The sequence below is a fragment of the Mesitornis unicolor genome, unplaced genomic scaffold, assembly GCF_000695765.1.
Source record: "Mesitornis unicolor isolate BGI_N332 unplaced genomic scaffold, ASM69576v1 scaffold2218, whole genome shotgun sequence".
NCBI lineage: Eukaryota > Metazoa > Chordata > Aves > Mesitornithiformes > Mesitornithidae > Mesitornis > Mesitornis unicolor.
Genome location: NW_010200947.1, coordinates 25,874 through 47,132, shown reverse-complemented (window position 1 = coordinate 47,132; position 21,259 = coordinate 25,874). Strand labels below are relative to the sequence as shown.

The 21,259-nt window shown below is 40.6% G+C and overlaps 1 protein-coding gene across 1 annotated transcript in view; it reads left to right on the top strand.

The window, feature by feature from the left end:
• Nucleotides 1-15,662: 15,662 nt before the first annotated feature.
• The window catches only part of LOC104544884 (carbohydrate sulfotransferase 9-like), a 12,601-nt gene continuing 7,004 nt past the window's right edge, over nt 15,663-21,259 (top strand). Inside the window, exon 1 of the mRNA XM_010189886.1 lies at nt 15,663-15,803. The gene's annotated coding sequence lies outside the window, so the exon portion shown is untranslated. The remainder of the gene's footprint in view (nt 15,804-21,259) is intronic.

Here is a 21,259-nt window from a genome sequence, read left to right as displayed (position 1 = left end):
GCAATGCATGTAGCAAAGCTGAGCTCCCTGTAGGTCACCCTAATTAGCTTCCTGGTCCTCCAGTCCTTACAGGTACAGGAGATGGTCCAAAGCAGTCTCTTTGTTAGGCTTAGGTGGGCACACTGTGACACAGTAGCTTGCTCTTCCCAGGAGCAGGCAAACGACTAATTAGGAAGGGCCACCTTAACTGGAAACATCAGCTGCAGAGTAGTCACGGGACACTCCCTAGATACGGCAGTGGTAGGCTCACTGTTTTAGCAGACTGGCATGCAGGGTGATCTGGGCTGCTTAGCACAAGCAGCAGAAAGGGTTTACTTGTATGGTAAGTGCTGACAGGCCTGTACATTTTCAGTGCTGTTCAAGCACTGTTTAAGTTTATAAAATGATATCACTCTTGGCAGAATGTAGTTAAGACAAACAACTTCATACAAATCTCTTTTCACGTTATCAAAAATATGAGTTGTAATTGTATAGTGGAATCTGGCAATAGATTGCACAATGGCTATATTGTACATGGTTTTAATGAGATACCATCGGTAAGCTGGCAGTAAATTACTATGAAGCAGAGAAAAGGAATCAAGACAGACTGTATGAAAACCAGCCAACATAACTGGCTGTAAGTGCTGTTACTACACAATGTAAATACAGTTTTATTTAATCCATCAGCTTGTTCTCAGCTGTACAGCAAAAGGCTATGAAAAAAGTCCCAGGAGAGTCAGATACGCATTCACCCTCGGCCTCTGAAATGGACATAATGCCCATGCTGGCACTAAGGTAAGTACAGGGACCTTCTGAGGAGATGTCTCTAGAAAAAACCTGCCCTCTGATATGGGGACAGGTGGAGATGGTCAGGAACAGAGGCCTGGATGATCGTGACCAGAGATGGTACGGGTGCACTACTTCCCCTGTGTATTAGGGTTATTGGAAAGACTTTATTAGATCAGGTTCTGAGCAACCTGTTCTAGTTGAAGATATCCCTACTCATTGCAGGGGGGCTTGGACTAGATAACTTTTAAAGGTCCCTTTCAACTCAAACCTTCCTCTGATTCTATGATCCATTAGGCAAAATCCCTTCCTGAACTTGCCTGAATATAGTGAGTGTGCACTGATCTCTTCACCGATAACTTCTTTTGCCAGGGAAAACTTGCTGTTAGCAGTTTCCAAACCTGCTAGATGACAGACCTATCCTTTATTTCACTTCCAACCCCACGATCCTGTTTTCACAGCTAACACTTCTAGCAGTGAAACACCACCTGTGATCCTGCAGTAGGCTTTAACTCTGAACTTGGAATAGTTGTTTAGGTGAAAACTTTATTATGAAACAGAGAAAAAGACAGCTGTTGTTTAATATTGCTTGTCTTAATACACCTTATTGATCCTGACAGATTTGTTCTGGGATTTTGTCAAAGCAATGATAAACATACAGCTAATGCAAATGGTTGCTCAGTATTGCAGAAGATAAACAGAGATAATTTTCCTCAGCTGTCTTCAAACACCTTTATGTTCTATTACAAAGAATAGAGAGTAAAAATACGTGTTCATAACAGTGTCCAAGGGCTTTTGTTTTCTTATCATCATTACATCTCAGTGAAATGTTCCCATGAACAAATGCAAACACTGTACGAGCTGTAGTCGTACCACCCTCCTATGGTATCTAGACCTTGCTATGCTTCATATTTTCAAGAGTTGACAAAGCTGTGGGTGATCTGATCTGGTACTGGTGATTGTCCCACTTTGAGTGGGGGGGTTGGATCAGGTGATTTCCAGAGGACCTTTCTGACCAACTCTTCTTTTCTTTTTTTGATTGTACAGTCTTTGCCTTATTACCTGTCAGCACAATGGCAGATTTGAGCAGGGAATGCAATATTCCAAGTAAAGCATACAGGCTAGCAGGAAACTTTGGTCTCTGTTTAGATGAAAAAAATGTGGATACAGTTAAGGCAGGGAACTGCTGGAGAGAGTCCAGCATAGGGCTACAAAGATGATCAAGGGAGTGGAGCATCTCCCTTATGAGGAGCGGCTGAGGGAGCTGGGGCTCTTTAGTTTGCAGAAGAGGAGACTGAGGGGAGACCTCATTCATGTTTATAAATATTTAAAGGGTGAGTGTCACGAGGATGGAGCCAGGCTCTTCTCGGTGACAAACAATGATAGGACAAGGGGTAATGGGCACAAGCTGGAACACAGGAGGTTCCACTGAAATTGGAGAAGAAACTTCTTCTCAGTGAGGGTGACAGAGCACTGGACCAGGCTGCCCAGAGAGGTTGTGGAGTCTCCTTCTCTGCAGACATTCAAAACCCGCCTGGACACCTTCCTGTGTAACCTCATCTGGGTGTTCCTGCTCCGGCAGGGGGATTGGACTGGATGAGCTTTGGAGGTCCCTTCCAATCCCTAACGGTCTGTGATTCTGTGTGAATAAGCTTATTTAAAAAAAAAAAGGCAAAACCAAAAACCCAAACCAAACCAAAAACAAAATTGTGGGTAGATAAAGAATTATGGTCTGAAGCCTGGGATCCAAGCACTGTTTGCCTGCACTGTATTTGTACTAAATAAGTAAAATGAGGGAATAAAAGATTACACTAACTTCAGACAACCACATACTTGATTACCACATTTCTGTCACAGTTAGTAGAGCACTGTCAGAAGCTTTCTAAAATTATTATACTGACTGGTGCCAGCACTATTTTAATTATTGCAGTTGAGCCACAGCTGATTGACTTTTAAGAATTGACTTTTAAGAATTGAACTGCATCCATACCTTTCTGTAACAACTCTCCTCTCTTTGCACTGGAGACCAGGAAATTTCAGAGGTCTGATTCTCAGAAACATGAGAAACCAAATTATTCATTACAGAATCACAGAATGGTAGTGGTTGGAAGGGACCTCTGAAGATCATCCAGTCCAACCCACCTGCTAGAGCAGAATCTTCCAGAGAAGATCACACAGGAACATATCCAGGCGGGTTTTGAATGACTCCAGAGGAAGAGACTCCACAGCCTCTCTGGGCAGCCTGGTCCAGTGCTCTGGACCTCACAGTAAAGAAGTTTTTCCTCGTGTTTAAATTGAACCTCCTGTGTTCCAGTTTGTGACCATTGCCCCTTGTCCTGTCACTGAACACAACCAAGAAGAGTCTGGTCCCATCCTCCTGACACTTGCCCTTCAGATATATAGAAGCATTGATGAGATCCCCATTCTTGTAACTTCACAACACTGGACTCAGACTAAGCTTTCTGTGGAGTTTGAAGGGGTGGATGCAAGGCAGTTACAGAATATTTATTCCTTTTTTTTGTGATGTTCAGATCCTGCATGTCCCAAATCATCTGCCCAGTTGATAAATCCACTTTCTTCACCTGCTGCACAAGACAGACCTGGTGGTATATTCACATCTGTAGAAGTATGACAAGATAATAATCTTAGTACACTGACAGGTGATCTTTGATGTAATCATGACTCCTGACTTGATTGAGAAATACTCATAAAGCTGAAAAAAAATGTTAAGCTTTCCTTTTCCAAGAGCTTAATGCGTGTGCTTCAGACTTTTGGAAGCACTCTTCTAGCAGTTGTTTGCCTCAAAGGTGGAAGTCATTGTCCTTGTCTGTCCCTGGCCACTGATGTGCACATTGTGTGGTATTCGCTGTCAAGCATGAAAAAGCAGCAACCTTGGCACAGGTGTGGGTGGATGTGCATAGACTTTCCGCAACAGGACAGAATTTTGGTCCTTGATGTAGGTTACCAGGGCAGAACAAGTCTCCTTTGTGTGGGGATATAATGATGGTTCCCCAGAGGCAGCTCTGCTGCCATGCGTAGGCTGAGACTGAGGACAGCACGCTCTGCAAACAGAGCCCCCTTTCTTCCTCAGGAAAATGAAAACCAGAGCTGACTCTCTGGTGCAGAGGGTTGGGTCGAGCTAACTTGGGTCCTAGTGGAAGGGAAGCATTGAGAACCAAGAAAACAATATCATGAGAGTCCCAGGAAAGTAGGGCAGGAAAGCCTGCAGAGCAGCCACCAAACCCGCAGCCCCAGTAGGCAGAGAATCTGCAACCTGCTTGGACAGTCTCTTGCTGGGATTTACCAGCATTATCACTCTAAGTTTATTTCTGATAGCTAACTGAAACTCCTTGCTGTAGTACAGACACATTATTTCTTGTTCTTTCCAAAGAAAAGATGATGTTTCATTTTCTTCGCAAAAGTACCTTGTACATATTGGAAGACTGTTATGTTTCATCCCAGTCTTCTCTTCTTTAAGCTTAATGACTTCAGCTTTTACATTTCTTTATCAAAGGTCTTTGGATGTCTAATAATTTTCACCTCTCTCCTGAGTCCTCTTTGGTGTGATGGTGTCTTTCCTGAAGTGCTGTGTCCAAAATAGAGCACAATTTAGGAGAATGTCAGCAAATCCTGTCTTTATTTTAATTTGGAAAACAATTTAGGATTCTTTTTCTCAGAACTTTTCTCAATTTCTGCTGCAACAAGGATTAACAGCTTGTTGTCCCGAACATCGCAATCCAAGAGTTTGGTATCAGGTTCTCATTATTATAATGTGAGCCCCTCAATGTGCAGCCTAATAGTGTAACTCTGGAGTCTCCTCTCAGTCCCGGATCGTCTGTGACAGTTACCAAACATAAAACTGTTCTGCAGATGAACAATACAGAAGAACATCTGTATTACCAATTTCTCTGAATAATAGCGAGAACATTTGTGCTAATATTGATAAACTTGTTCACTTGCCCTCATATACACAAGCTTAAGCACATTTGCTGTTCTTAATTACATTTCCTTTCCTTGTGTGAAGGTTGTTCCTATTAGTGTTACAGCTAAGATTTATTTGACCAGAACTCACACGTTATGTACACTAAAGATTATTTCAGTTAGCATGCTGTGTCTTTGCATGTACTTTGTCATAACATTTATGCATTGTATGCAATGTCAATTGAACCATACTGTAATGGCTTTCTTGTGACAGCTAAGAAATTACCTTTTTGCAGCCTCAGATTTACACTTGAGAAAGTGTCTCATGGCTCCCCAGTGTCAAAGGTGCCATTGCAGATCAAGAAGTGGCCTTACTGTTCTAGAGAAAGTATCATAAAATTTCGAGGTATTAGGCTCAGTGTACGAAAGGATGGCCCACAGAGTGAACTCAGAAAAAAATCATTGAGGAAAAAAACTGCTTCTTAGATTGACCAACTCTGAAATTTAAACAAAATTTATTGCTTTATCAGCCTTTTAGTAGAAATATCCAGCTATTACTGAATAAGGTGTTCCTGCTCCGGCAGGGGGATTGGACTAGATGATCTTTTGAGGTCCCTTCCAATCCCTAACGTTCTGTGATTCTGTGATTCTGTGAATATGGACAGTTCTCCTGGGCATGTAGTCTGGCACTTGTAATGAAGGGAAACTGAGTAAGAGCTCCACGTGGATGTGAATGTCTTTCAGGCACACAGGAAAGATCTGGGGAAGGAACAGGAAACTCTTTGTGCCAGAGATGACCAACCCCATATGGGAATAACAGACTGTTGTGTGTTCTTTCACCACTTCAATGAATAATCCTGAGAAATGTGACAAAAGGATCCACAGAATGAAATACATTAATGTAAAACGTGTCTCACTTTTCACTAAGCCACTGAAAATATTACACTTTGAACAAAGGCAAAGTGTCAGATAATTGCAAGACTACTCTGACAAACGTTAAAGAGTTTCTGCACACATGGGTAGATGCTGGTGGAATTTAGTCAGTGCTCTGAGTGCTCTGACCTAAATCAGGAGTTAGCAGTCAGAAGACTGTTGCCTATGAAAGTAATCATTAATCGCCAGAGTGCTATTTGTACCAGGAGCCTGTAAAGAAACACTTTTGGATTGTGTTGCTAGTTCTCTGAGACAATTGTATCTTGGATTTCTTATGTTTCATTTAGCTCATTCTTTCAATCATTACTGACTACTAAATCTCAGAATTTAGACGGTAGAATAAAGGCAGTAAAAATGTCCCAAAATATTTCTGTAGAAAATCTTTCTTTACATCATCAGTAGGATGTTCCTTGTCCCATGTCCTCATGAGAAAGGTTAAACAAATAAAGAATAGGGACAACCTTTCATTTAGAAATGTCAAAGTATAACTGAACTGTACAAAAAAGAATTGGAGTACACGTATGTACACATAAATATAGATAGTTAAAACCTAACAGAAGAGGTGCAGGAACAAATTTATTTCTCCCTACTTGAAAGTAAACATGAAAAATTCCCAACCTTTAAAACTGTTACAATATAAAACAAAGGTTCGATTGAATGACCCCACGTGGAGGCTTACAGTTCTTCTCTTTATAGGAAAATGAGTTAAACAGAGATTTGATCAAGTTTGCTTAGCCTGTATGGATTTAATCAAGAACTTGAAACTTGCCATTCTTGGTCTTTTCTCTGAAACAAACCCAGATTAGTAAGATTATCTGATAATTTCTGCTATATGTTTGGCACTGTTTTTTGCTCTACCTGTTTGTTGGCTGCCCTAAAATGTGTGACCTCTTTCAGGAATGTGGTTTTGGATACATAAACCCAGAAACATTCCTCGAACACAATGGCGTTAAAAATATCCTAAATGAACCTTAAATATAATGGATTGTTATTTAACTAGGAAGAGTTTATCAAATGAATGTTGGAAAGTATGTATTAAGAAAGTACAAGTAAAGCAGTCATAGCTGAGTATATAATCATGATATAAATATCCAGAAAGACAGAAACAAAATTTAGATGTGAATTTATGAAGTTCGAGGGAATTTTTTGTTCAAGATATAACTTCAGTAAGTTTGCTTGAATGATTTGACTTTTTTTGATGAATAGAAACTGCTTACTTTGATCAAATAAGCCTTTGAAAAACTGCAGCTTGCTTATTAGCACGGCTGTTAAACACCCAGGTCATAGCATACAAATTCTTCAAGTACTTGTGGGGAACTGGGCTGTGCCCAATCCACTACAGCTCTGGACTGTGTTAGACCCTGCCTTTTGCAGAACTGTCAGTTACTCTCCTAGCAGATATTGTACCTGTATTAAAGAAGGACCAGGAGTGACAATAACACTGATCCAGACAACAATAGGGCCATTACTCTGGCTCAACAGTGTGCAAAGCTTTAGAACAGATTCAAAAGGAAAGAAGTAATTAAGACAGGATGATAAAATGGAACACACATTTTTCCAAAGGTAGATCACACTGTACTGATCTGTTATCTTTGATAAAAGAAATTATAGTTAAGAGAAATGCTATTGATATCAGTTGCTTGGACTTCAGGAGAACCTTTATCAGTTCTTTCTTTCTTTACCTTTATTTTCAAACCCAGTATCAGTTTGAAAATCTTGCAGCTGAAAACAACACTTCTGATGGACACAGTAAAGACATACAGGGTCTTCAGAGCAAAGACAAGCAATTGATGTTTGCTGTGATCAAAACGTAGGTTGGAAAGAGAGAGAGTGGATGGACATGGCAGACTACTGAAGTAGTGGTTACAGCAGGGTAAGACTGCATTTACTAAGGCCTGAGAAGAGGCAGTGCTAATAACTGATGTGTGAAGGGCAACAATCGAATGGGGTTTTTTTAGCCATATTAACCAAGGGACTGTGGAGGTTTCTCTGCATATTCTCTTTTCATGTTCTTTAGTGAATATCACTTTTTCATTTGTAGCAAGCATGTTACTTTCTCTCCTTTCTCCTGTCAGGAGAGAAAATGCTACTGTTCCAAACCCTGATCAACAGTTTTGTTTGGTTGGGTTTTGTTCTGTTTTAAGACTGATGAAGGAATTTTATTATAACGTACCCAAAACAAACTTTAATTTGCATTGGTTATTTAAAGAATAAAATGTCAATAGTTTTGAATTATGGAAAAGCTGGGTGGCAAATCAACCATCCAGAGATTAACACAAGTTTATGCAAAGAATGCAGCCCACTTGCTTATCCTGCTATCTGCTTCCAGAAGTCTTGCTGGCCTTTTCTTAGGTAACCCTGTCACTTCAACTATTTGCCTCGGTACTCAATCATATCAGTAACATATGCGGGTATTATTGTAATTGTATTTTTTACATGGAAAACCTTATCTCCAGATTAAGTGCTGAGGATCACCCTGTTTGACTGTGACCAAGATTTCTCCATGGCAAATGTTTGTTTGAGACACACCTGCACTTACAAATTTATCTCCAAGAGATTTAAAGATGTATCACCTATTTAAATTAGTTTACTTGGGACAAATAATATACTAGTTTGCTTGTAACTGATATTATTATGCTTCTGAACTACCATGTGAAAAAAAAAATATATATATATAGTAATGCTTATCCACGTATGGAGGTAAAGGGTGCCATATACAGATACTCCTACATTTAAAGTTGTACAGCTTTTTTCCATTGTAAGAGTTTGCTATTTATAATCTTTCTCAAATCTAGTTGTTCAGATTGAAAATAAGCAAGTTTGATTTTTACTTGCGACTTTTTGCAATTAAAACTAGAATTTATTTGATATTTCCAGAGCAAGATCAGTGTATTATGTTGCAGGTCACTGTTTTAGAAGACAAAAGATAAAAAAGAGTAATAACTAATGCCTGCTACAAGCCATCATCTGACAAGAGAGCATGAAGCCAGCCCTTTAGGTTCCTGTGCATTACGTATTGGGAAAATGCTGCATTTCAAACACTGGCTTAATGAAACTGAATGTTTTCTCTGCATTACTGTTGTGTGCTCTTTCCTGGCACCAGCTCCAGTACTTCTGTTCATATGTTACAAACAATATTTAAGACTGGTGAGGGCCACAAAAATAACCAAAATACCTGAAATGTGTTTATGATTAATACATTTCAAAGTCACCGTCTGCTCTTGGCTTGTTTTTAGTCCTGCCTTTGTACCACTTTGTGGACCAAAGCTTGATGGCAGAAGCCTGTTCAGTCTGGCTGAAGAAAAGTTTAACAAGATTTTGGGGCTGGTGACTGAGTTTCCCATTCAGGCTGGGAAAAAGGTGAAAATTTTGATTAGGAAAGACACAAGCAGTGATGAGTTAAGATAGATGATTTGAGGATGGATTCTTTATAATTAAAAACATTTTAAGCAAGGTTGGGTGCTTTTTTTGAAAGGTGTATTTTAGCCCCAACCCAGGTATTTAGTTTCAAGCAGTAACGAAATCAGACGTGAGTTCTGCAAGAGACTAACCCAGGTAACCAGAGTCTCTTGCCCCATTAGATGCAGGAGTCTTTTTCCCATACTAAAGCTCTCAGTCATTTCACCAGGAAGCCCTCGTGTTTCTGTGATGTGAACCAGGAAGTCAGCAATAATGTTCCAGGAAGAGGATTAGAACTCTGAAAATGCATCCATATTTGGATGCTTTCTGTCTCTATAAATAAGTCAAGTCTTTCTAAGTCATGGCAATTTTCAACTAAATTCCTCAAGAATTGTATGTATGGCAAGTAGGACTTTTCAGCTTTGTGGGATCTGTAGGACACCACAATTGAAAACATGGACACTTTTTCCCTTTGCTGTAAGTTCTCCTTTTCCCACCAGAGGTGGTAATGGATGTGTATTTTAAAAAGCTCTACCAGAAAGAGCAGCTAACTTCTTTAAAAGACTGAGATTGAAAAATTCTCTCCAGTTTGCACCATGTTATTCTGTAATAATACCAGCATTTGCTGATCTCTCTGACATCTGCAAACACAAGCATGTTAAAACACCTTTCTGTGACCTGCTTATGTCTTTTCTATACCATAAATAGATTTCTCCATGCTTTTAATAAAAACATGAAAGAAGATAAAGGGAGGAAAAAACCCTTTTTTCCCCTCTAACACTAAAGCCACTTACCCTGATGTGTTGGAGGCTTCAGCTTAGGCTCCCTAATAATGAGCACACTCCATCAGTACCAGTTTGTTTTATTAGCAGTACTCCTTTGTAATTCAGGCCTCCTCCTGGTTGGGGATTGTCTTTCTGTTGTACCTTTAGGTAAGAACGTACATGTCCAAATGACCTGATTCTTCTCTCTGTACTGCTGTTATAACTGGTGATTGTTGCCTGTCATACTTTTGTCCTAGTTATTTTGGTTGTGGTTTAACTTATAAGGACATATAGATGATGTGTAACGCTGAACTTCTGGTTTTAACTGATAAGATGTCGCTCTGCCTAACAGGGTAGAGTACAAAGATTATTTGGAAATTATTCAGTTTTAATAGCTTATTAAATTGTTATTGGCTGAAATAGTGAATAAGTGCCCGTCATCCATCCAAGGATTAATAACTCACAGACCACGCACAAACATATTGGGGAGCAACTTCCATGGCTTTTCTTCCTTTTTGTTTAAATGAACAATAGGAAACGTAGTGCTATTCCTGCAGAAAGCATAAAATCAGCAACTTTATCAGAAAAACCACTTGCACTTTTGCATGTTTTAATAGAAACCATGCCACTTTTAGGCTTCACGGGAATCGAACACATCAGGCTCGTGGTGTGGACTTGGTTCTTAGGGTGCTGTCCTCCTCTTTGGATGGGTGATAAACATATCATAACATAAAGGATAGTACCAGTGATAAACATCTTTAGGCTGTCAGTGTGGTCTAGTGACGCAGTCTGATTTTCATGCACTGTGAATCTATAGAATAATTTGGTTGGAAAATATTTTTAAGATAATTGAGTCCAACCATAATCTGTCCACTACTATGCCATGTCCCTAAGAACCTCATCTACCCGTCTTTTAAATACCTCCAGGGATGGCCACTTGACCACTTCCCTGGGCAACCCATTTCAATGCCTGATAAACCTTTCAGTGAAGAAATTTTTCCTAATATCTAATCTAAACCTCCCCGGCACAACTGGAGGCCGTTTCCTCTCATCCTATTGTTTGTTACTTAGGAAACCAATCCCCACCTTGCTACAACCTCCTTTCAGGGAGTTGTAGAGGGTGATAATGTCTCCCCTCAGCCTCCTCTTCTCCAGGCTAAACAACCCCAGTTTCCTCGGCTGCTCCCCGTATGGCTTGTGTTCCAGTGAAACGACTTTGTTCATAATAACATCAGTGAGCTGCAAAATTGTTAAGTATAGACAGAGGAAAAAGATGTCCAAATGCACAGTATTAAGGTACTGAATTCCTTTTTCTGCCTTCATAGATCCCTCTTTTCTTCTGTAAATCTGAAACTTGGTATAAAACCAACACACACACTTGCATACATATCCATTTGAATACTTAAAATACGTACTTTTGTCCATCCTTAGGTCAAAGAAACAGCTCTAGACACTCAGGCAGGCTAGGAGTGAAATGATTGCACACCACTTCAGAATAAGTAGCTATTTGTGTATTCATGTATGTCACATCAATGGCTGAAAAGTCTCAAACAAACTTCTGTAAACTTCGAATGAGACCCTTTTTAAAGTAGAAATCAACAGGTTGTATAGTGCAGGGAAGAAAGAAAATGTTTAGAATCAGAGTTAAAAATGAAGGTAAAGATCACTCAGCCAAAATATTTTCTTCCATTTTTTCCCCTACGGTCTAATATTGCTAAGAAAAAAATCCAAACTCTCTTGCTGGAAACAGACCACAATGGCTTGTGCTGTAAGTATAGTATTGAAGGATACACCTTCTTTGTATTTGTGCTAAGACATTAGGTAAACAGAAAGCAAACTGGAGCCAGAGCTGTGCAAAGCAGTATCCAGACAGAAAGCTCCAGAGGCAGAAAGTATTGTAGAGGTATTTTCTCTTCTTTTTTTCTGTTTCTCTTGTAATATTAGTACAACTTTTTAAGCTTCTAAGTGTTTTTTGGTAGTGAATCAAAGCATTTGTATTCTCTATTGGTGTTTTAAAAGATACTGTGTTCTGACTTTATGTTTAGTGGTGTCAAAGGCAATTGGCTTTTCAGTAGATCTCTCCAGATGCAGAAATAACTTTGCAGTTGTTAATGTTGAAATGAATTTTGGTTGGTTGGTTTTGGTGCCTGAATTGCAGTGAAAAGAAAATAATGCACAAAATTTTAGCTAGATGTCTAGTGACTAATACCTACTACCTGAGAAATACTATGTGTAATTATCATTCTGCTATGATTAGTGAGCCCTGGGTCATCACTGGGCCTATGTATGATTAGTCACATTTGTACAACCTGTGTGAGGGTTACACAACACGATGCGATGTACGTTTCTTAAATAACTGTAAAAATGTCCATAAAAAGCTGTGGCTTTTTTGTATTACTATATTCAGGCTGAACTGGGATCTGTGTCATAGTTTAAACCCATCGCTTTATATCCACTACAGATAAAAAATTTAATCCCTCCTTACCTTTTTACCGGTAACTTATGTATATGATAATTTTTGCGTGTTTACTTGGCATTCTCTTCTTTCACCCCAATTCTTTCAATCTTTCTTTCTTGTTTTTGTTAGTTTGTTTGTTAGTTTGTTTGTTTTGTCCCCCCATACACCTGACCATTTTCTCTGGACTCTATCCAGTTGGTTTACCTTCTCTCTGAACAGTTTTGCTCAAACACGACACAGTGCCACTGGTTGGGCCTCCTACTGGATGATCTTTTGAGGTCCCTTCCAATCCCTAATGTTCTGTGATTCTGTGATTCTGTGCTAGCCGGTAATATAGGTAATATAGGAAGTATTCCTTAGTGTACCGTACAAGTGAAACAGTTTATCTTCCTAATGTACAGTTTGCATTCTTGTACACATATGGTGTAACACTACTTATTAATGTATAGCTTGTGACTGATTGCTACCTCTCTTATCCCTTTCTGGCAGCATGACTGCCTAATTGGTCATTGCCAATCCTACGTCTTTACAAACTAGTACTCCCTGTCAGAACATCACGCTTGTAAACACAAGTGCATTGCAATGTGTTTTCTCCTACAGTTAATTTCTCTTATTTGTCAAGAGCATTCTGAATTTGATGTATTATGCAATGTGTTTGCTGTTTGTCTGAGCTTATTGTTATCTGCAGGGTTGAAGGACTGTTCCTTTATCTGAGCCATTGGTGACTTGGGCCATTTCTTGGTTCAGAACAGACCCAGCTAGAATCTCACTGATTATATTTTACTGAGTTTGATAGTGAACGATTAAAACTGAATCTTAAAGTCTGTGGTGGACTTTTTATTCCCCAGGTAGTTTTGGTCTCTCCCTGAAGTAGTTTCACGTTAATTTACTATTGAAAATGTTACGAGTTAATGTCAGTAACATTATTAAAATTAAAATGTATTACATGACCTCCTACTTCTCCATTTATGAGACTTATTGCCCTGTTACACAAACTATATTGCTTTTTATTTTTGGCATGTTGGCTATTAGCTTTTTTAACCATCACTGACCTTTTACGAATAATTTATTTTTTCATTTATTCTAGAAGATTCCAGAATTGGTCTCTTCCTTATTTCCTGACTTTAAAGATGAGCACTGTGTTCACCTCTTCACACATTTCTTACACAACTTCTGAGAGTTTTCAGAGGAAGTTAACAGCTCTGAGCTTGCCTCACTCTGTTCTCAACGTGTCTTCATGTGCACTTCCTCAAGCCCAGCTGTCACTATAGATAGGACGCATTTCACCTAACTTTAGCTGCCTATGAAATAGCCATCTGTACCTGTGCAGGTTCCTATCACAGTCCAGGTAAGCTTAGTACAGTCAGTGACCAATAGAGAGCTCTTCTGGAGATGTGCTGTAGAGGCATACTTGAGGATGAAGTCAACTGCTCTATTTCCAAATTATTCTCAGACCTGTTTTTTTCCTATTTTAAATGGATTCCTTCTTACTGAGTTTAGTTATTAGTCATGTAATTACAGATCACTCTTTTATGAAGGGTGATGGAAAATGTACTTCAGCCTTCTGCAAGTGAGCTTTTTCTTTTCCTTACAGATTTTTTTTCTTGCTATCTCTTATGTCCCTTGCTTTTTGCAGTTAAATTTGTGCTTTTTTTCTGACTTTGTTTCAGCATCTTGTTGCTATTCTTTAGTACTTGTCCTTAGGAGTTTGACCCGGTTTCTGCCTTCTGTACATTTCCTTCTTGCGTTTCAGGTCACTGAAGACGGTGTTGCTTAGCCAAGTTGATCTCTGACCATACTTCCTATCCTCCTACTGTGTGGGATTGTTTGTGTTTGTACCCCTAAACATAATTTCTTTAAGGAAGTGCCAACTTTGCTGAATTCCTTCTGCTTTAGCCGTGTTTCCCTTGAGAACTTACCTTCCAGTTCCAGGGTTTACTTGAGTCTTCTTGTATAGTGTCCATTTGGTTTTAATTGATCTTTTCTGTTGTTCCTCATCTAAAAATAATATACGTTATCACATCACAGTTGCTCTCAACAAAATTACCCTTACCCTCATATTCCCAGCCATCCTCCTTGGTTGCTTAGCAGGCAGCCTCTTGGCAGGCTGCTGTTGAAGCACTTGGCAGGCTCTGACAGCTGCCGTAGACTGTACGCAGGGAGTGGTTAAATGCTGCTCATTATACCCAGAGACAGACACAGCACATTGCTTTGTAATGTGCAACGGGAGATGCTCACCTAAACACTCCCAGGGAAACACTTGCACTTTTTATCTGTGCATTTAATCCAAACAAAGACAAATACTACATATATGGAGTTTTTCAGATGCTCTCCTGGAAAAGCATCTGTGTGGATGCAGAAACACTTTGCCCAGCCTTGAAGTCCAGGTAAGGAGAAGACAAAACATGTTACTGTGTTTTTCATCATGTAGTTGAATCTCCACAAAGAGACTCTTTGTCACAGAGTTGTTTGTTTTGCTGAGCTTTTAAAATTATTATTTATATATTTAGACTTTCCCATCAGATCTCTCAAGAAATAAATGAAGACATTATTTAGCTTTTGAAATCACACCATGATTCTACATAGAATTTTTTGGCAGTCTGTTAAGAACAGAGGAGTTTAACATATAGCTAGAAGTTGATGCTACAAGGATTCTGGTGCCTGAAATGAAAAGACAGAGGCTTTCATTCACTTTCTGGCTTTGCTAAGGGTAGTGCACATCTTGACTCTTCTCATTTCAATACAGTTTACAGCTGCATGGGATTTTGTCAAATTTCAAGTGTTTAAGCAGAAATTTTCCATGTTAGATATCTGCCTCAGGATAATTTTAAAAGCCTTTGAGCAAAAATAGTTTATAGCTTTTTATACAAAGTGTTTAGGAAACCGTGCCCTTTTACCTTATCTTAAATAGTTCTGATGACCTTTCCTCTAAGTAGTTCAGTTTGCAGACTTTGGAAAAAGCATTTGAAAAATGAGGTTAAGGGAGTTTCTCTTGTATATTGCCAGTGAAACATTTGCTGGACTGAGGTGGCACAGGGGTGTAAACCACCTGCTTTAAATAACAAGGCAAGCACGAGCAAGACTTTTTGGGGGAAAGTGTTGGGGATCACCAACAAAATAGATTCAAAGAATGAAATCAGCAGGACGAAACTATGCCATCATGTCTAGTGTGAAAATTGATGTGGGAGGGGAAGGAAAGGAAAATGTGTCAGTATAGTTTAGAAGATACTAAAATAGCTAAAGGAGCTGAAGTGCAGAGCCTGGGACTAGCTGAGTGCAGAGCTGAGAGCAAGATGCAATGGGGCTGCGTGGGAGGCTTGAAAGAAAAAGGAGAGCCAGCTCTGAAGAGCTGGGCTCAGAAGTGTGGTTGGTGTGGGGGGCTGCGAGGCTGCCTGAGGAGACTGAGGGAGGAGTCTTGCAGTGGGAGCCAGCAAAGAGCTGACTTGTGCATGGGGAAGACTGAGCAGCAGAATCGGTGTGAGATCTGAGGGGCATTTGGAAAGCTGGAAAACAGGATTTGCTGGGCAAGCTGGCTGGGAACGATATGAGGATGGCTTTTGGAGGTGAGGCAAGGATTTGCTGGAGACTGGGTTAAAATTTTGCCTGAGGAGGGGAAGCAGGGACTGGGGAAGAAGGGGTCACACCTGAGGCCAAGGGAAGAGCACTGGTGCCCACGCAAATATACATGCAGCAGGAGGAGAACTCAATGTTGGAGAGCTGCTGGGCAGTGGGGTGCAAGGAGATGGAGTTGGGGGTAGTGGGAGTGGAAGAGCAGGCTGTGCCGATGGTGGGAGCAGGGGAAGCAGGGACAAGCTGTGCTAGGGAGCCTTTTTCTCTGGTGCCAGGAGACTTTTGCATGCCTGACTCTCACCATTTTGTTGCTCTCAGGAGATAACTGACGAGCTTGGATCTCATGGTTGTTGGTGCTGCCTTAGTTCAGAAGATAGCAACCCGCTTCTGCCATTGGTTATTCCATTAGACTGAATGTAATAAAATCGGTCAAGGGAGCTAAGTGATTCACCACTGACAATAATTTTTGTGCATGTTGTTATGATGCCACATGAATACATTTTTCAGAAGTTTTTCAACTCTTGGTTTTTAAAGTAACAAGATATTCCACACAACACGCTCAGTTCACAGGATGGATGTGCTCTTGAGACGCTCTAGGACTGTGCAGTAGGATACCCACTACCTATAACAGATGAGGGAAAGTGTGAAATGAATCATGCACAATGAATCAAGATATTTTAGGATGAGAGTCTGGGATCTTTGTCAGCCACAGTAATTTCACATGGTGTGGGGCACCCACCTTTTCAGAGACTATCATTGACTGTCAATTGTCCATTTTCTGGGTCCTTGAGCAGGCTCTAGAAACCAGATTAAATTTAATAGCAGGTTAAATACTCTGAAAGCTCTCTAGTTTCAAGACTGTGTTGTCAAAAGTCAGCAGATACTTAATCTTATGCTCTTTATGATTTAGCACATGCACTTCAATCCTATTTCCTAAATTCTTCATAATTGATACTGCATGTGCTATAGTATAATGTTTCATAAGAACATGTTTCATGAAAACAGACTTTAAACATAACATTTCTGCTGAGCAGCTTGTCCTGCAATACAGAAGAGACCAGAACAGAAAGGAAAAATAAGCCTAGATTCATGTAGGAAGAGAGAATAATGCATATGGACAGTTTGTCAGTAAGTGTCAGGATGTTTCAGGCAAAGAGGTTATTTCTGTAAAAGAGCAGGCACCAAAACACTGATGTAAGGGCTTGTACAGGATTCCTGTACAGGAGTCTTTGCAGGAGTATAAAAAAAGAAAGAGTTGGGAGGAACGAGAGTAGAAGTATGGTTTAGAACAAAAAAATGTTGGATCCTGAAAATGAGGGTCGAAAGCTGGACCAGAAAGACAGAAGAAGCTGGAGGAGATGTGAGCAAAAAGGAAAATAATTTAGGCAGAGACATTTTGTATGCACTGAAGTGTAAAAAGAGAGAGAGATCATGGCTGTCCTCACTTATGGCAGAGGAGTGCTAGTGGAGGGAATACAGGAAGTACATGACAAGGTGAACAGCAGTCAGGAGGTTGCCTGGGGGTTGTGTGCTAAGCAGCTGGGACTGTTACGGACAGTTCTAGCTATGCTATTTGGTGTGCAATGGCAGGAATGAATGAATCAAGTTTACACAGGGAGGTGAAAAGCAGGAGGGGACAAAAAGGGTCTAGGGTTGAGACAAGGTGGGAAACCTGAATGGCAAGGACAACGTTGATATTACCAACAGTAACTGAGAAGAGAAATATGGGAGGGAACTGTAAGACACAGGAAGAGCCAGAGACCTAGTTGTCAATATAATGAGAAAAGCAGAGGGATTTTGTGAGGCCCCATTTCCAATGAAGCAATCCTTGGAGGAGGCCCCTCATTGCCACCATGGTAGATGCGCATCATGTTCTAAGCTTTTTGTCCATACTTCCTTTTCTCCCCTTATTCCTCCTTCCCAAGTTTCTTAGGCTCATCTAGATTCTCTATGAGAAACTGGCGAAGGTTGCTCTCCTATGACTGCTTTTACAGTGGTTCAAATGGCAGTTGATACACATGTGGGATTTTGAATTAAAATAAGATAAGAAGGCCCCACAGTCCATTGCCAGGTAACCACACAGAGAGGGTGAACTTTGTTCTTATATTATCTGTCAGGCCTCATGTTGTGGCTTAACCCAGCAAGCAGCTAAACGCCATGCAGTTTGCTCGCTCACCCTCCCTTCTCCCTGGTGGGATGAGGGAGAGAATTGGGAGAGAAGAAGTAAAGAACTTTTCAGTTGAGATAAACACTATTTAATAATTAAATAAACCAAACTGAAATAATAATAATGCCAATTAATTGTAAGAAGAATAGGAACAATGATGATCCAGCAATCAAAGTTATACTCTGCTCACAAACAGTAGTCACTGGCCGTATGCCAACGAAAACACAACAAGGGAGCGGTAAGGCTCAGGAACCGAGACAGACCGTCATCAGGAAGTAGAAGAGAAGGGACTGAAGAAAGGAAGTGTCAAACAGGTTGACCTCAGCAAACTCCCCAGTTTATTGTGAATGTGATTTTATGGGATAGAACACATTTTATTGATCTGCTTGCATCATACCCGGATCATCTGCCCTAGGTCGCCTGTCCCAGGGAATCCTGGGGTTTTCCTTCCCGAAAGAAACTATGAGCACACGTTTAGGTAAAGACTGAAAAACAAACCTTGAAAAAATGTAAACATCTGCTGGCAAGAATGAAATGAAAAAACTTATCAGCTACTGTAAGGAAAATATCTCTATTGTAACTAAAGATTTATCAACTTCTTGTGCACTAAATTGAACACTGCAGTTTTCTCAAAAATCCAGTTCTGCCAAAAAATTAAAAGGGAATTCTAAGATTCAATGCCAGCTAAACCAGGACACCTTGAAAGCACTAACAGGGTGCTGACTGTGCCTGCCCAGTCCCTGGGTCTTCCCCCACCTTGCCCAAAGCCCAGGACCCCATGTCAGCCCCCCCAGGGCCACCAGTCCCTGCTCCAGCAATGCCGCAGCAGAGCAGACCTCCAGCTCCCCACAGCTCAGCTGAGCTGGGCCCACCCATGAGCCCATGTCACCATGCCTCTGCCTCATGGTCCGGTCTCTTGGCTGAGCCTGGCCACCATCTCCAGGTCTTCACCCTTCAGGGGTGGTGATGGATCCAGGCTGGTGAGGCTCCTACCATGGTGGCCATGTGGTTGTTGCACTTGGCTCCTGGGTCCCCATCCTGAAGGGAAGAGCTGTCCCTCACTGCTCCCTGAAAATATCAATGGGAAGTTGCCATATTTACAAAATCAAAACCCCATAATCTTTTTGGCTACAACTACAAGAAGTAAGACAGAGACTAATTTTGATCACATAGTAAGAATTTGGTTCCAGTGTGTGACGGCAGTGCATTTAGTCTCATTCCTCTTTAAATGTCTATGTAAATTTATTGGTTAATTCTATATGTTATTTTCTGTACTCATTTCTTTGAATTTGTTCTTTTCCATCTTTACTTCACTGAATCACACTTTGCATCTTTTCCACTCCTATTCTCAGCCTCCCTTTCCCACAACATTATTTGAGCAGGCTACACAGCGTCTCTGTTTCCCATGGCCCCAGCTTTGCCACTTTTTCTCAGGTTGCTGCTCCCTGCCTCTCTGGGAGTTTTTCTGTCAGATTGTGTGCTGCCTTTTCCCATGTACTCTTTTTTTTTCTCCTCACTTTGGTTCTTTTCATCCCCAAATTGGCTCTTCCTTTCACTTGCTCTTTTGTGGGCTGGCTGGTAACAGTTTTAGCACACTGGCAGCCTAACTGGTGTTGGCATCCCTGAAAAGGAGGATTTAAAGTAGTTATTTTAGGTGAAAAATGTAATAGCTCTGTAGGTGCTTCAGAAACTTCTTCCAAAAGAGGGACAGCAGAGGAGAAAACAGAAGTTATTTGTTTGTTAACAGACGCTAATAGTAGCTGGGGCTAGCAATATGACTGATCAGAAATTGAAGTTGAGCTTTTAATACTGCATGAAATGACAGGTGAAGAAAAACCTTGGAAGGCAAGACAGGGGGATGACATGGGATGAAATAGAAAAGGAGAAGCTAGAAGACAGGCATAAGAATGTGGTGTAATAATAATAACAAGCAGTTTAATGAAGGCAGTGAGGAAGGTAGCACTGTGGTTGCTGAGATCAGAGAGAAATCTGATGCAGTAATGAAGGGCTGAGATGACCACGCAGGGAAATAGACTTTTATCTTGTGCCTGTGTTCAAAATGATGACTTTGTACCCACCTCACTGCTCTGCAGTGTGCTATTCCATAGGACATTCCCGTCAGTCTCCTCCTCAGTAGCCCCCAGTCTAGCTTATAAGTTATCTCCCTCCTGAGCTTGTACCTGCTCTCATGTAATACCTTTCAGCCCTTGCTGCTGCAAGTGAGAGGATGTCAAACCCTGGCTCTTGTTGGCAAAATGACACAGATCTGATGGTTTTTCTGGCCCTTGGCTGTCTGCAGCCTGCTCGAGGTTCCTAATCCACTGATTAGGATGATGATTTTCCCCTTTGTGGAGCAGGCCAGCTTGCCTGCTGAGACTCCAGCTTCTGGGGTCTCCTTCTCTCCTGTCCATCCATAGTGAGTTGTACAGGAACAAGGGGGCTGCAGAACTGGGTGAGCAAGGGTCTTGCTTCTAGAGGTGCAATTCACCCTGTTAGAACAGCACATTCAGAACTGTGTCCAGCAAAGCTTGTTTTTCCTGTTCATTTTTTATTCTGGCTGTTTCTGGGGGCTTTCTACACGTCATCCTCTCCTCACCTTCTGTGTACCCATGTACATATCAGTATGTATGTATTTGCAGTTGTCTTTTTGAAGGGATTAACAGAGTTTAAGTACAGAATGGGGCTCAGCGACTGAGAATGTTATCTGTTTCTAGAGATTTTCCCTACCTTCCACTGAGCTGCCTTACTGGTACCTTTTTTTCACTTCTGGCTTCTAATGTATCAGGAACACAAATAAGTATTGTTGTGATCTCATTCCTTTAATCTGGAAAGTCCCATTTATCATCAAATAGGGTGCAGAGGATCACCCCGTATGCTCAGCTGTGACCAAGGTCAGTCTTTGCAAAAAATCAGCTTGAGACACACCTTCTGTAAGTTTATCACCAGGAGACTTGAAGTCCTTATCAACCTACTTAGTTTACTTGGAGCAAATAATATGCCACTGTAACTAATACTAATGTGTTTCTGAACTACACGTAAGTGTGTGTGTATATATGTGTACACATTTGTATAGTTCAGAAATATATATACATATATACACACATGTGTGTGTACATGTATTTTTGTACTTGGGTAATAGGTTCTGTACATAAAGACCTAACATTATTCAACATTTCCAGTTATAGGACTTCTGATTGTTTATAAAAGTATCAAAATACTGATTTTTTTTCAGACTGATTTTGTTTAATGCTTCTTTAAAACTGCAGATTTTGTAATTGCAGT